The sequence below is a fragment of the Centruroides vittatus genome, unplaced genomic scaffold (genome assembly GCF_030686945.1).
Source record: "Centruroides vittatus isolate TY-2023 unplaced genomic scaffold, ASM3068694v2 contig_466, whole genome shotgun sequence".
Lineage (NCBI taxonomy): Eukaryota > Metazoa > Arthropoda > Arachnida > Scorpiones > Buthidae > Centruroides > Centruroides vittatus.
The window spans coordinates 240,637-257,012 of NW_027122260.1; the positions used below are offsets into that span (position 1 = coordinate 240,637).

The following is a 16,376-nucleotide window of genomic DNA, read 5'->3' on the forward strand; positions in this document are numbered from 1 at the left end:
TTAAAATCGAGAAAAAAAATAAAACTTTCAAGGTAAGGTAATTTCTGTGGTAAAATGTGAGGTAAGCGATCACATGACGCCCGTCTCCCCATCTTCTGTAACCAAAACGGACGAGGTTGAAATAAAAGCCTAATCACCAGTAGAACTAAAAACAAACATCGGCGCGTGTCTAGAGCAATAAACTTGAACGGGAGCGAAGATGAAACATGACACTTTGTAATTTATGCTAATTACCTTCTAATATTAAAAAATTAAAATCATCAATAAATTATGACGAAATTAAAACTTTTTTGACTGAATTCGATTACAAACATATTAATAAACTGGATTAAAGTAAAAATACCCGTTTTTCGATGTTAAATTTTTATTAATTAATTTTTTAAATTGGTGCCGAATTGACCGAGTGCGCGTGATTTCGGTTTGACTGAGCGCGCGCGTGACGAAGGGTTAAACAGTTAATAAACTGTCGACAGATGAAAGGAATACAAATAATTAGTATTTTGAATCAATGTAATTGTTGTAAAAAGTATATATTTAAATATTATTTTGATAATTATTAAACGTTAAAAAAGCGAATGTAACTGAGGCAGTATTACTATGAATATTAAATAATAAGCAGGATGACATCTCTGTTATGATTCTGTATGTCCTCATTTTAGACACAGGCATCTCTTTAAATTGCAGTCATGTATCAGTGAATCTCTACAGGGTTAGAACCATCATTTGACAGAAACTGTATCACTGCCTATTGATCTACTTTGTAGAGATTTGAAATCTGTTCCACTATGGCATCACTTAGATAGATTTTGGTGTTTGTTGCAAAATTTGTAACTGAAAGAAAATTTAATCACCACCACCACCACCACCACCACCACTACTACTACTACTTCTTTTTACATCAGTTTTCCTGTACTTCAAAACAATTATTATACTTCATAGTTACACTGTAATATCCATGTATAGATAGCACATTATGCAAACTCTGCCATAAATAGAAACTTTTTTATTATGCATTATAGAATACCTACAGGAGAAGATAATGTGCAAACAATCCATTCTGTTTTTTTTTTTCTTCAAAATTATAGCTTAATTTATTTTGCTTGTCTTTGTATACATACATAAACAGTGGTGTCTTATACTTTGAATTTAATTTGCCCTAGGAGACTGTTTGAAGTCCAAATCAATTTTCTCCGTTAGAAATAATGGAAAGTGAATTAATGTGTTCCAGACCCCAATATTTATATCAATAAATTTAAACAGCAAATACACATAATTTAAGGTAAAAATAAGACAATTAAATGCCCTAAATAATAAATTAAAACATGAAAACAACAAATAAAATACATAAGTACTGTATAATAAAATAAAAAATGCATTTACTATTCCTTAGTGAGGAGTGATGTCTTGTTTCTTAAGTTTACTATGCAGTTTGCTTGGCTTTCTCACAAATAATCCTCTCAGAAATGATATCAACAACCAATTGCTTCTTATTTTGTCCACACTAAGAGGAGTTTTTCCATCTCCTCCATAACATACAATCTTCTAGAGGTTGGCAAACTTCAATGTCGACCTCCAGAAGATAATACATTATGATTGAACTATCTAAATATGAAATTTAAACTGTTCAATTTTTTTTCTAGAAACAACTGGAAAATAATGTTTTTAGAACATTTAACGTGGATATTCAAGTGGCGTAACCAAAGGATGTTTCATTGGAAATAGATGCATAAGCACTGTGTGACAATATGAAACTTTCAAAAGAAAACATGTGCTGTTGCTCTATCACTTCAGAAGTGGCCACAATGCAATGAAGGCTCACAATCTCACCTTGAAAACTGTTTGTTAAAGCATTATGGGTAAATAAAGATCAATTAGCTGTTGCAAATATCAAGAGGCTGATAGTGCAAAAGAAGTTGATGGATGATCTCTGTAGTTTGGCATCATCATGATGGAGCTGCTTCCAACAAACATCAGTCATGAAAGAATTCTACTGTGAACAACTGGATCATTTCAGCACACAAGATTAAAGAACTTCATCTAAAATTGACAAAGTACAATATTGTCATGATAATGCGCCAGTACATAGAGCAAAGATGACCTTAGAGAAGCTAGTCATTTTGGACTGGGAGGTTCTGCCTCATCACCCAGTCCATACTTGGTGCTGTTGGACCATAAACTATTTTGCACCTGTAGAACTATATTGCCAATATACAGTTCAATGACAATAACCAATGCTTAAGACTTTCTTCAAAGAAAAACCCCAGTCATTCTATGCTTACAGGATTGAAAGTTTGCAGAAAGGGTGACAAGATGTGATTGATATTGATGGTGATTACCTATTAGGCTGAGCTGTAATCATTGAGTTAATTGTCAACTAAGTTTTTTCAGAATGTCTAAATTTTACTTTTAGAACCTGATGTATATAACCAAACACAGAACAACTACAGTGAAGAAAGCACTGAAAATACACGAGTGTAACACAGTCTCTCTCAAGTTCTTTCTCATTCTTGCTTTCACAGCAAGATTGAGAGAACTTGGATGCACAACAGATGGCAAATAAATGTGTTCACTGTGTACAAAGCAAGCACATTTTTTACTGCATGTGCATTTCAAACTTTGATGAATTGTTTGAACTCTGAGTTGAATTTCTCTCAGTTAGCATTCACACTCAGGAACATTTGAAATACAAGTTATCACTGTACACATTATATAAAATCATATTGATAAAATAAATTATAATGAAAAATATGACATCTTTAATTTTGTTAGAATAAATATATAATTGTAATAAATAAATTTATATTTTAGATTTGTATGCTGTCACTACATTAGGTGTGATGATAATGAAAGTTCCCCACACTATATTCATTTGAAAGGTAGCAGTTAACTTCAAGATTTCAGCTAACTGAAGGTTATAGAATTGCTCTTTAAGAAAATGTTTGGATTGAGGATGGAAAAACAGGAGCAGCAGTACTCTCTCCCATCCATGACACCCATGGCATCTCCCTCTGACAGCTTTGCTACTATATAATCTTTGTTTACTTAATAAGGTAATTTTCTTGAAATTTTATTTTATTTTTTTATATTGTTATAATTTTTATGTTCAAAATACTTCTCAATGTAATTATAAAAGTATTTATATTTTGGAAAATATTTAAAGTATTTTCAATAGTTTTCCTAAATACAATGTTTCATAATTATTCTAGTATACAATAAAACTTCTCCAGAATACCACCCCTTTAGATGACCATATTTTCATAGAACAGAATTTTATTATATAGGACTCATTGTTTTTAATCCTTTGTAATCCTATTAATCATTGTACCTCCTTTAGCCAACCACCTCTTTACCCAACCAGTGACCACCTGGATTAATCCCTTTGGTACAGTACAATATCCCCTTTGAGATGATATTCCATTAAGCTAATTTAAATTTACATCTGCAAATTCATTGGAATACAATCACTGAGTTATAACTATGTTACTATATTAAAGTGGATATTATTTAAAAGAAAATACGTAAAAGGACTACATTCATTCAATTCATCTGTTTCATCGTTTTCATAAAACTTTTTGGAAAATTTTTTTAATAGTATTTTATTTCAAAGAAGCATTATTTTACCATAAAAATTTCTTTATCACCAATTTATTCTATTCTTTTAGTATTTGTTACAAATCATTGAATAATATCACAAATTTATAGTATTAACTAGAATATAGTAACTGAATAGTTCATTTACATCTATTTTTGTGTTTTATTTATAGTTAAGTAAATTTATAAGACATTACTATACTATTCACAGTCAAAGTAAAGTTATTTGGGTGATTTATGACTTTAATTTTGAGTACATACTCAAATTGGAAAAAGTGACTCCATGGATATAAATGTTAGAAAGAAACTTGAAAAGGTTAAAGAAGTTGGGATATTTATTTCGATTAAACAGGCACCAGGTATCAGATAACTCATGTATTGTTGTCTGTTGTGTTTTGTCAGATACAACTATTTCCATAGTAAGTAGTTATTATAACTGATTAGTGGGCATCGGGAATGAAAATGACTTGTCGATTAGGCATTATAGAGCAAACTGTAAAGTAGTTTAAAATATGATATAATTTTTCTGTTTTGATTGCCAGATACAAATGTATTTGCAGTAAATATACTATCAAAGTGACTAACAAGGGGAGGGCACAACCTGGGAAATTCATTTCCAGATGAGACTTGGTATCAGGGTTACCACTCCTTGGTTTTAAAACCCAGATCTGGGTTTTTTGACCTCTTGGTTTCTAGGTTTTTTTTTTAATTTTCGTAAAATATGGGGGGGGGTTTGAAATATTACTTACATATTACATATACAATATGGTCTCGATTACCTGACCTAAACGGGTGGGCAAAACGTCGGATAAGCAAAAATGTCGGATAATAGGGAAGAATTAAGAAAAAGTTTATTAAACATCAAACTACTTACACTTTTAAAAATTAAGCACTTAAACATTATATTTTACAACAAATCAACAGAAAAAAAATTATTACATGGTAATGTTATACAGTCATTTCTAGTATGAACATTGGTTCTTTATACCATTTGGTGGTTCCATTTTTACATAGTAAATTACACAGAATCTGATGACAGATGATTGTGTTTGCCAGTAACTCTCTGGCATCTACTTCACTATCATGGACTGATTGCATTCTCAGATGATCTGATTCGTAGTCACTGTCAGGAAGAAAAATGTTGTCATTGGAGAAATTGTCATTTTTCTCCAAAAGTTCTGAAGATAAATTCTCATAAGCAACAGGATAATGATATAAGTCATTTTATTTCAATAAATATAAAATGACATAACTATTTAATCGTCAAAGAACGGGTTGCTTGCTAAACAAGGGATCTTAAAAAATCTTAGCTGTTTGCTGTATAAACCTGAACTAGAGATGCAGTACAAGGAGTTTGTCACCAAAAGGTATAAGAAGCAACAAAAAGAGCATAAAGATTGTGCAGTACTGTTAATGGAAAAAGAAGAACAGAGTAGCTGTGAAATAACATTAACTACTGTGTAAATTAGGTAATAAATGGTTTTTTAAATTTGTATTAGTGTCTGTAACTATAACAGCAAGAATGTACTATGATAAAGTATTTATAATTACATTTTAATCATGAATTTTTCTGGGTAAATAATCTGGGTTTTTAAAATCTCCATCTGGGTTTTTTCCCATCCAGACCCAAGTTTTTTCGTATATTGCGAGTGGCAACCCTGCTTGGTATATAGGTAGTACTCCTTTAGGGTGTTCAACCCTCAAAACAAGAAAGTGCAATGGCCAGCCAATTTTCAGAAAAAAGCCTTTAAAGATTTGAGATCAGCTTGTGTACTAGTAAGTTTCGCTAGGTCGGCAGCTCAGTTGATAGTGTTCTTGGCTACCGCCAAGTCATTCAGGATTCGAATCTCGGTCTCGAATATTATTATTATTATTATTATTTTCTTTTTTCTTTTTAAAATTTTATTATAATAAATAATTTCATTTAAAAAAAAGTTTAATACATATTACACGTCATTTTAATTATAATAATACAAAATAATTAATAAGTATATTAATAATAATAGTTATAAATAATTAGTTGTTATAATTATTTTTATCATTTACATAGTTAAATATATTTACAAATTTTACAACATTCTATAAAAATAGACACAAAATTTTCTATTGAACTCTGCAAAACCAGTTCTGACCTGACAAAATTTATATGGGTACTAGAGAGCAGCTGTTATTTTATTGACAAAGTAGGTGAATACAAAGAAGGCTCCTTACAATAAACAGCCCAATGGAACAACAGTTTCGTTTATTATTCTATTGTATCAAATTTTTTGAAATTACTACTATTATTAATTTACATATTCAGAGACAATGTGTCAGTTTACTCTTGGATTTCGAAGAGATCATAGTATTTCATGATATATCACATCAAAATAAAAATAGTTTCAATATTTTAAGTAAAATGTCTCTGAATGAAGATACTATCAGTCTACCAGCAGTTGATGATGAAACCTCTGAAGAATTGATAAATAGTGATAGTTTAAAAGTGAAATTAACAGATGCATTTGAATATTGTAAAAGTTTGCTTGCAGAAAAAGATTTAATTGTATTGGAATGTTCTGCTTCAATTTCTGATGAAGCTATGTTGATGGGTAAGGAAATTTACAAAAATACTGGGCATATGTTGGCTGAAAAGTTTTATAATCGATGAAGAGCGTATTCATGCTAATGAAGTATGTGAAGAAGTTTATTTTGAGCAAGTTAAAGCTGATATCTCATCTGATGAATATGAGACTGAAGAAAAGAAAAAACGATAAGTAGAACATATTCCTTTGGATTATAAAATCAAAGTTGTTAACATTGTGAAAAAACATCTTACATGGAATTTGAAAATATTGCAAAAAATGGATATAGTTGATTAAAAAAAAAAGAGTATTTATTCAAATGGGAAGAAGAAATAATAAAAAGGAGGAAATAAGTTTGATAAATATGCAATTATTGATTCTTGGACATTTGATCATTTTGTTGAAGCCAGACAGAATTATCAACAAGTAACTACTAGAAACTTGAAGCATGGGCTTTATCTGCTGCTGGACAGTTTGGAATTTTGAATTTAAAGCTTCTGAATGATGGGTGAAGAAATTTAAAAGCACTTATACATCAATGAAAAATAACAAAATTTGTTTCGCAAAAGGAAACAGCAACTTTAGAACAAGTTTTGGATTCTGCAGCAACCTTTCAGAAGCAGGCATTACAATTAATACCTAAATTTAACAAAAATTTCATCATTAATACTGACCAGACAAGTATGTTGATATAACAAAACTTAAAATTATGCTCAATTTTAATTGTACACTTATCCATTTTATATAATTCATGCTATTATCGTTTTTAGGATGCCAGTACCAATCTACTTTTAATAGGACACTTGCAGAAAAAGGTAGCAAAACTGTATTTGTTAAACAACACGATATGAATAAAGTGACACATTCATATACGGCACTAGGGTTTCTCAAACGGGATTGTTTTTTTAACCCGAGAAATATCCCAGGAAATTTTTCTTATCTCGGGAAATCCCGCTAAATTTCTTAAAAATTCACTTTTTTCTTATTTTGTGTTAAAGTTGAGGAAATTTTGCAAATAGAAAGTATAATTAACTCATAAACTGTCAAAATAAATTTGTATTTGTTAATTTTAAACCTACTTATTAGTTTTTTAAATTTTTGCTTGTTATGGCATGTTACAAATGGTCAATAATCAATGCGTAGCTTATTTGTGGCAGGACTCTGAAAATTCTTTACTTGTAATATCTGGAATAATTGTGCTTATGCTGTTTTTAGTTTTAACCATGCCCAGTAGCTTCAATAACTGCATAATGCCAGGTTATGCAAATTGGGCAAGGATACAAACGAGTATGAAGTCTGCAAGTATGAAGTTTTTCGGTACTTATGGCTTAAGAGGACGCCAGTCGGAAATTGCGATCAAAATCGCATTTTTGAATGAAATTATCTAAATAACAATAGAATAGTAAATTTGACTCAAAAATTACTGTTTAAGTTGTGAAAATGAAAAAACAGCAAGAAGGATGATTATTGATATCACATCATCTCTGATTCCAGCAAATAGAAGAAACAGTGGGGACGCACGTTCTAACCTAACCCAACCTAACCTATTCTAATAATTTGGTTGATAATAATTATGATAGTTTATTAGAACGTGCGTCCCCACTGTTTCTTCTGTTTGCTGAAATCAGAGACGAGCTGCCATTTTGGCACCGTAGGTAACATTAATCATTATCTGTAATTGTAAGAAGTAAGCAGTTTTTGAAATTTGTTAAATGTTAAAATTAAGCATTTGTAAATCGTTAATTTGTTGCTTGATTTAACAATTGTTTTAAATTTGAAAAATAAAAACTTGCATTATTCGGAAAAATCGCAATTTCTGACTGGCGTCCTCTTAACCCATAAGTACCAGTTTTTCTTCATAAACCTAATTATTAAAGACAAATGAACTGTCAAATTATCGGGCTACAAGCTTAATACCACTATTAAAGCAGCCAAGGTAGACAAATCAAGAATACTAGAGAGCAAAAGAAGTACTACAATCTCGAAAATGAACTAGAAATCCTCCATGCTACAGGTGAAAAAACATATAACATCTGTTTTCTCTTAAATGCATTAAACACGATTCCAATCACATGAATACAATTGGAAAGGGCATTCTTGGTAGCAGGCTTTTCTTTAGTTAAATAAGAACCAGATCGAGTGATTGTAGTATTGACCATCTTTGCTTTTTAAAATCTTATTATAAAATTTTCCAATAATTTTTTGTATTGTGTTTTATTTAAAAACAAAAATTACTTTTTAAGTTAGAAAGTTGATCTAAGTTCATTTTTTTAAAATTTTCAACTCAATTCAAAGTATTTTTTCGTTGTTGTTGTTGTTGTTGTATGCAGTTACCAGCAAACTTTAATACATTTTTTCTATTAGCGAACGTTTCTACGTAATTCAAAGATAATTTTTAATATATATCTTACACTGCATTATTAATATGATTTTGGAGGTTGCAGAACGTATTAAATTACTTTAAAAAATAAAATAATAATTATATCATTTGATTTCAAGATATTTTGTATATCTTTGAAATAATTAATTTTGTTCCGGGATTCTGGGATAAAAGTGAACTGTTTCCCGGAATCCCGGACAAGCAAAAGACCGGGAAACGAGAAACCCTATACAGCACAATATGCACTCACCTTATCTGGAAAACTATTGCCTCAGGTATTTGTATGTCTTCAAGAATCAACCGGTAAATTTGGTCCAAGAGTGCAGAAAACAATGGAAGAATACGTACAAAAATATAAAAATGTTATATTAACATCATCAAAGTTTGGAAAGCTTACGACAGAATTATATATTGAATTCCTTCAAAACTGTTTAAAACCTTACGTTGGAAAAGAACAGTTTCTTCTACTTATCGACTCTTGGGAGGACAAACAAAACCTGAATTATATGATGAAATCTTCCAGGATGACAATGAATTACCTACTTGTACGATTAAAGTGATTCCTCCAAAGTGTACTCCTCTTGTTCAACCTTGTGAGGTCTATTTTTATAGACAAGTAAAAAAATCTAATCAAAAATTTTCAAAGTTCTGCTTATTTAATCAAACAAAATCAAGAAATAAATTCTTGAGAAGACTGTATTAAAATACAATCAATAATTCATTATCAATTGTCATCGCCAATTTTTGATAAAATGATTAGATATGCTTGGTACACTGCTAAACTTGCTGAAGAGAGAGATATTTGTGAATGTGAATGAAGTTTGTTTTCCAACTGATATTCTGAAAGAACATTGCTCTTGTAAGCTTCATTTATTTGTTGTGCTAGATGCCAAAAAATGTATTGTTTCCCATGTTTCTATGATAATTATCATTCAGGTTTTTGTATGTAATAAAAAATATATATAAAAGTAACAAATAACACAATCTAAACTTTTTACCTTCTATAAAAACCATTTATAACTATTATTATTAATATACTTATTAATTATTTTGTATTATAATTAAAATGATATGTAATATGTATTAAACTTTTTTTTAAATGAAATTATTTATAATAAAATTTTAATATTTATATATTAAAAATACTTATTTAAAAAATTTTTAGAAAGAATAATAATAATAATAATAATCGAGACCAAGATTTGAACTCTGAATGATTTGGCAGTAGCCAAGAATGCTATCAACTGAGCTGCTCAGTGGCTGCCGACCTAGCAAAACTTATTAGTATATAAGCTGAGCTCAAATTTTTAAAGGCTTTTTTCTGAAAATTGGCTGGTCATTGCACTTTCTTGTTTTGAGAGTTGAACACCCTAAAGGAGTACTATCTTTATACCAAGTCTCATCCCGAAGTGAATTTCCCAGATTGTGCCCTCCCCTTGTAAATGTAAGTGACAAAGTGTGCCTGGAATATGAATGACAAGTCAATTTGGTTTCATAAAAAGAAAAGTTTATTGAAAACAGTTGGAAAACATTAAAAAATAAAAAAACATATTTATTTATATTACCCAAATTATCTTGTAGTTGGCATCTGTGAAAGAAAAGTTACTTCATACACCCACTGCAAGATAATTCACATTGATATTTTTTTTTGTTAAATATTAAATATTACTACCAATTAATTATACTTAAAAATAAATATAACAAGTAAAATGGCAAAGCCGTATTTGGGACAAGACCATGTCTCGGAGACTCACTACTAAGCGGGATCACTTTGACACTCAAGGTGGGTCTCGTTCTCATTCTCCAATCTTCTTTGATATTGCTGGTTTTGAGCACAATTGTTTAAACTTTGCCAGGCTTGGCCACAACCATGAGGCATTTTTGTGAAATTCAATTTCTATTCAACTTGGCTATTCAACTTGGAAATTTCTCTCTGTTGTGTGTCACCCCGGGTTGAATTTTTGTCAATGCCTAATGAAAATTTCCTGTTTTTGAAAAAATAATTCTGGCTATTCTATCATCTGAAATTATTTTTTTATTTTGCACGAACAAAATATATATATTAATAAATTAGAAAGAAAAAAATTATATTTCGGAAGTTAGTTTTAATATAAAATTATAATGACTAGCGCCATCTATTTTCATAAACATTCCGATGCTGAAACAAGATATCTCGTGGCCAACCAATCAAGGTCAGCACTTGGCAACCAGAGCTATGTTGGAAAAATAACACGGGACAGGTAAATGGGTTTTTTCAAAGATTTGTTTGTCAAAATTTGATTTAGCAACATTTCCTTTTCAAACGTCACAACGCATGCATTTGTCAAAATTTGGTTTCACAACGTTTACACTTCAAACTTCCCAACGAGCAATACATGTGCAAATCTCGCACTACTGCCTGTTTGTAAAGAGTGTTGCCATTTTGTATTTTATTTTGACTCAGTTCTCGGTCCCCTGAGTACCTACAAGTCTAGTTAATAAAATAACCATAAATAAAAACATATAGTTAATTCAATAATATTTACAGACAATTTAAAAGTTAAAACACAATTTGAAACATTGGTCTGGTCAATGGAGATTTGTACAATATAAATAGCCAGGACTTGAGGAGAAGCTTAACGAGGAGAAGCTTAACCTTGAGTTTTCAGAGGCGGACTCATGATTGTAAAGAAAAAAGCCATACCCAAGGATGTAATTCATTTCTTTCTTTTATTTATGTGCAGCAGTTTGGCAATGGTGGTGATCAACTCTTCAGCCATTGTAAGTGGCAAATTTCTTGTATTTTGTTTTTTTTATCAGAATCTTGGTGTCCTTTAATTGAAGACTAACTTTCTTTTTTCACAAAGAAAGATCTATTTCATTAGGACTGTACATAATATAATTTTCCTTGTTTAAGATCATCTTTATGCTCTGACATCATGGTCTTAAGTGTGCAATATATGCTGTCTTTGTAGAATCTGTCCTGTCATCTGTTTGATTGGGATGGGCTACATGCTACTTTGTTGCTCCTTTGGTTCAATTCTGTTTCATTTTTAATCATCTCTTATATCTGCTTTTTATAATCAGCACAACTACATCATTTTTTGCTTAGAGGTTTGCATAGAGTGTAGGAGACTCCCGGTCCAGTGATAGTAATGTATTTATTATTTCAATCACAGGACTTGTGTTTTGTTGCTTATGCTGATATCTGCCATCTGATTTTTTGAAAGATTCTGTACTAAGTTGTGATGAAATCCAAAGAGCATAGAGGTGTCTGTGACTATATTGATTTATTTTTGTAAATCATCTGTATATGACAAATAGAGGAAGACTTTTCAAAGTAGTATCCTAAAGGCTACTGTTTTATAACACTCTGAATCATCTGAGATGGACTGAGTGCATGACAGTATAGACCAGGGATGAGCAACCTTTTTAATCAACGGGCCAATTCAAATTTTAAAATTTTTTGGTGGGCCGCACATAAAGTAACATTTATTAATAATTTAGAAAACTTTATTTATAATAAACATTAGAATAAATAAATATAAAAATTAAAAAAAGTAAAGATTTTATATACAAATTTTAATGCAAAATATGTTTTTAAAACAAACAAGAAAAGAACAGAAAAACGAATTTATTTGAAATTTTTAATGAGAAATTTGGCACTGTTTTTTCGATACAAGCTGATCAATATCAGCTGGAATTGATGAGGTAGCTACACGTACGCAGCTTTCTAATCGTGCATCACTCAGTCTTGATTAGTGGTCATTTTTGATTAATTTCATGGTTGAAAATAATTGTTCGCAAACATACGTACTTCCGAACAGAGACACCATTTGCTTTGCATTTTTCGTCAAAAGCGGAAATTTCTCAGGGCTCACATAAGATTTATAAAAATTTTCGATGTTTACTGAGAAAAATACATTTTTTAAATCGGTATTATTCTGCATGTCAATCACTTCCATTTGAAAGTCTTCGGGAACTGTATCCACATCGATATTAAATGGCGAGGAAAACATTTTCATGGAAACCGCTGTCTTCTCAGCTTTGAACATTTGGAATCGTAATTGAAATTCGTTGATTAAAATGTCTATATATTGTGCGTATTTTTGAGAAGTAGTAACATTTTCTTTTTCTAAATGCGGAAAGTGAGACACATTATTCTGCAAAAGATGCTGTTTCCACAATTTTAATTTGCGCTCAAAACCCTGAATTTTATCATACAAATTGTGAATAAACTGTCCTTTGCCTTGAAGTTCCACATTAAGATCATTGAGATGCTGAGTCATGTCGATAAGAAACCCAAAATCGCACATCCATTCTTTATTACCGAAATGAGAAAAGGCATATCCCTTCATATCCAAGAACAATTGTATTTCACTTTTTAAGTTGTATACTCTTTTTAGCATTGCACCTCTACTAAGCCAACGTACTTTGGTATTAAAAACCACGTCACCATATTCAGTTTCTAAATCTTTCAGGAATTCTTTAAATTCACGGTGATTTAACACGCGCGACTTTATAAAATTGATTAGTTAAATTATTGGTACTGTGACATTTGGCCAACTCAATCTTTTCGCACACAAATTTTCCTGGTGAATTATGCAGTGGTTAACGAATATTTCCCTTCCTGTGACCTTCTTAATGTCTTGAAATAGCCTTCCCGATACTCCTATCTCCATGCTTGACATTGCTCGTGCTCCATCTGTCGATATACCAATAATCTTTTCTAATAAAATTGAAAAATTTTCCAACACAGACTTTAGTTCATCGTACAGGTCTTTGCCGGTTGTAGTCCCTTGCATTGGAATCAGTGAACACAATTCTTCGGTAATATTAAATTTGGTGTCAATACCACGTATAAATATAGCCAGTTGTGCTGTATCGCTAATATCGCAACTCTCATCAAGTGCCAAAGAACAGTATTCGAATTTTGCAATGCGTTCACGAAGCGTTGTTGCTATGTTCTCGGACAAGTCTTCAATTCTCCTTGCAATGGTGAATTTTGATAAACTAATGTTTGAAATAGCATTTCCTGATAAAATAAATATTATTTCTGCAACAGCAGTCAGACATTCTTTTATCATCTCTCCATCCACAAAGGGTTTCATTTTTTTTGCCAGTATTTGACTGACAACAAAACTAGCCTTTACTGCGGTATTTGATAAAATAGCTTGATTTTTAAAAATAGCCTGTTGATTTCCCAAGTTTTTCTCTATTTGATTAAACTTGTCTATCCGGAGTTGTCCTGTTAAGTTTTTATATTGTTGTTCATGTTTTGTATTGTAATGCCTTTTTATGTTATATTCTTTTAATGTCGACACAGTCTCTGAGCATATTAAGCATACAGCTTTATCTTTGACGAAAGTGAAAAAATAATCAAATTTCCGCTTTTCTTGGAAATGCCTGTGCTCATCCGCAACCTTCCGTTTTTTTTGTTTGCTTTTCAGACATGCTATTATGGATTAAAAATTTGAAGGTTAAAAAATTTGTAAGAAAACTTAATTTTCAATAAAAAAAACTCTAATATTACCTTTTTGACAATAATATTGCACTCACGCCTTTCAAGAAACACAAGAATTGCTAAAATTGCTAGTTAACAGCTTACCAGTCTGACTGATTGTGTGACAGAAGCAAACACAAACAAGCACAGACGGCGCGTTCGTATTGTATGTTTTAACAAGTCGCCGACAAGTGAGTAACTCGTCACAAAAAATTGTTTCGGTTTAGTATGTACTACCATTTTATTATAATTAATTTTATAACAATATACTGATGGGAGAAAGTCGATAAAATAAACTCAATTTTAGAAATGCTTGGCAGGCCGCATAAACATGTTTAACAGGCCGCAAGTGGCCTGCGGGCCGCGTATTGCTCATCCCTGGTATAGACAATGATTTATAGTACTCTGCTGTTTGATTTTTTCCTATATAGTTATGTTTATACCAAATAAATGCACTGTATGTTCTTTTACTAGGTCTATCTCTAAAGTCAGGCCAGTGTTGTTGTTAATTTTTTGGATGAAGTTCTTATACACTTCTGAATCATTCCAAATGACGAGTATATTCTCTAATGTAGGAAAATAACTGTGACATATTTGCTGAAAGCTTGTAAAACTTGTCATTGAACTTAAAATAGGAAGAGCATGCCACATTATAAACATATTTTGATATGATTTTGTGGCAATCATATCAGGAGCTGTACAATAGATGCATTGTGAGAGAGAAGGTTGCTTCTAACTTTAGGGATGGATAAGGCTTTTGTAATCTAAAATAGTCAGGAGTTAAATTTAGAGGGGTGCAACTGCCTGATTTTTGTACTACAAGATTTGGATCATTGACAACATATAGGTTTCGTTTTAAATATATTCTGATGATATGGGTCAATCTCTTTTTTAACCCTATTGTAGGAAAGCATTTTTTTAACTATAGGTCTTATTTGGCCAATTTTTTTTTTTATGGGTTTTAGGGTAACTAAATAGTCTTGGAGACATCTGCCCAGTGGTGTAGCGTAGTGGGGGCGGCAGGGGTGGCCCACCCCGGGCAGCACTTTAAGGAGGCGGCATAACTTCACAATAAATAATAATAATACTTACATAAGGGGGCGGTGAAATTTTCCTCCGCCCCGGGCGGCTGACACCCACGCTATGCCACTGCATCTGCCTTTCTGGAATCCAGAAATACAACATGGAGGGGAGGTTCTTATATTGTAATGCCCAGATTTTAGTCAAAAGCTGTATAATAAGATCATGTATTGTTTTATTGGCCTGGATGTCAGGATGATGTAGATATCTTTAAGATATTTTTCTCTCTAGTGATAACTGTAGTTATTTTTTTGTTATTTAGTTTATGCATGGATAATGTTATATTATTTTCCTGTTTATTATAATTTTTATATATTCCTCAAATATTGGTATTTTGAAGGTATCTATTAACTTGTTAAATAAATGTTAGCATTTGTATGTTGGTCATTAAATTCAAAAAGTTATGTACAAACAATTGTTCTCTTTGAATTGTCAGAACATTGAATGTTGTTGATTTGAAGACAGAATACAAAACCTTGAAAAGCACTTTCTGCATAAAATATCCTGACTCCTTTAAAGCTTTCAAGTTTTTTTCTAACTATTGTACACTCTGTATATAAGAAATTACAATCAATTAAAAAGCTTTTATTATTATTATAATTGTATAGTAACTTTTATTGTTATAAAAATGTATTAAATATCATAATCAAAATAAAAATTTAATAAAAAGAAAGATAAACAATAAAAAGTAATTTTTCTGTTGACACTTTTGACTTAGTTTGAAAAATGAAAGTGTTCTCTGTAAACAGTTAAACTAATACATATCTAAGAACAAAATGGGATATCCTCAACATATCAGAACAAGGTCATCTGAAACCAGTGTGCATATTAAGGGTTAAGTGATTAATATATATAATGTGATTTTATTATACAGGGTGTATCAGTACAGTGGTTACAAACTTTCAGGAGAGATAAAGTACACCTAGATGTAAAGGTGTTTGAAATTACGACCACAGGCCGTGATGCAGGCTTCACATCTCCAGCCAAAGACGTTTCAGCATTTTTGCTGTACTAAGAATAATTGTAAAGTACTATTTTAGTTTACAACGATTATCGACTCTACCATGGCCAGAAATAACCGTTAACCTACCGGGTACTTTACTCGGATTCGCGTTAGCGTGCCAGGCCTGGACTTTAAGCGTGCACCGAATTAAATAATGACAAGATTTGTCAATAGAAAAAAATCAATGATTTAATTAGTCGTTTAGCAATAACTATGTACAATATTTAGTAACAAATCAAACAATAAATTTATTCAATGAAATTCAACAAAATCAACCCG

The 16,376-nt window shown here is 31.1% G+C and overlaps 1 protein-coding gene across 2 annotated transcripts in view; it reads left to right on the forward strand.

Moving 5' to 3' along the window:
- LOC136977667 (uncharacterized) overlaps positions 1-16,376 on the forward strand; it is an 86,033-nt gene that overhangs the window by 55,035 nt on the left and 14,622 nt on the right. For both annotated transcript variants that reach the window (XM_067273201.1, XM_067273200.1), the window contains exon 9: positions 2,809-3,050. The gene's annotated coding sequence lies outside the window, so the exon portion shown is untranslated. The remainder of the gene's footprint in view (positions 1-2,808; positions 3,051-16,376) is intronic.